Genomic DNA, 748 nt, shown 5'->3' on the forward strand with positions numbered 1-748 from the left:
AAGTTAGAAAATGCTAAATCTATCAAAGAAAGCAATCAAAAGCTAGACCAATCGAAGCAATCATTGGAAGCTGGGAATTCAATTCAAACACAACATAAAAAGCCAAACCAAAAGGTAGTTGCAGTCCAACCAATTCTTGAACCATCTAAGAAAATTGTTGAGAAGAACAAAGCGGTTGGTCAAAATAATAATATCAAGAGACAACTTTGGTCTACAAAGGCTCCTTGTCTTCAAGGTTTAATAGAATCCCAAGTCTCTAAGAAAACTGATGAGCAAAACAAAACACTTTCTCAAAATAATAATCTTCAGAAGCAACAAAAGTCAACAATGGCTATTCAAGGTTCAATAGAATCAAAAGTCTCTAAGAAAATTGAGGAAAAAAACAAAGGACTCCTTCAAAACAATAACCTTAAGAGGCAAGTCAACTCTACCATGGGAAATCAAGTTCAAGGATCACCAGTACATCAACAAGCCTATAAGAAGAAAAAAACTATTCCAAAATGTCCACCTATGTCACTTACCAAATATCTCAATAAGAATAAGGAACAACATGGAGTAGAGGATTCAGGAGATGAAGATATAGAAGAAAATGAAATGGAGGAGGGTATCAACTACGAAAGTGAGGAAAGTGAGGGAACCAATGGTATATATGTTTTTGTTGATTACATATTGGATATAAAAATTTGCAATTTATTTTTTACTTTTTTAATTACTATTATGTGGTTTATTTTCAGGATTAATAAAAAAA

This window comes from Cicer arietinum, chromosome 5, assembly GCF_000331145.2.
Source record: "Cicer arietinum cultivar CDC Frontier isolate Library 1 chromosome 5, Cicar.CDCFrontier_v2.0, whole genome shotgun sequence".
NCBI classification, from domain to species: Eukaryota; Viridiplantae; Streptophyta; class Magnoliopsida; order Fabales; family Fabaceae; genus Cicer; species Cicer arietinum.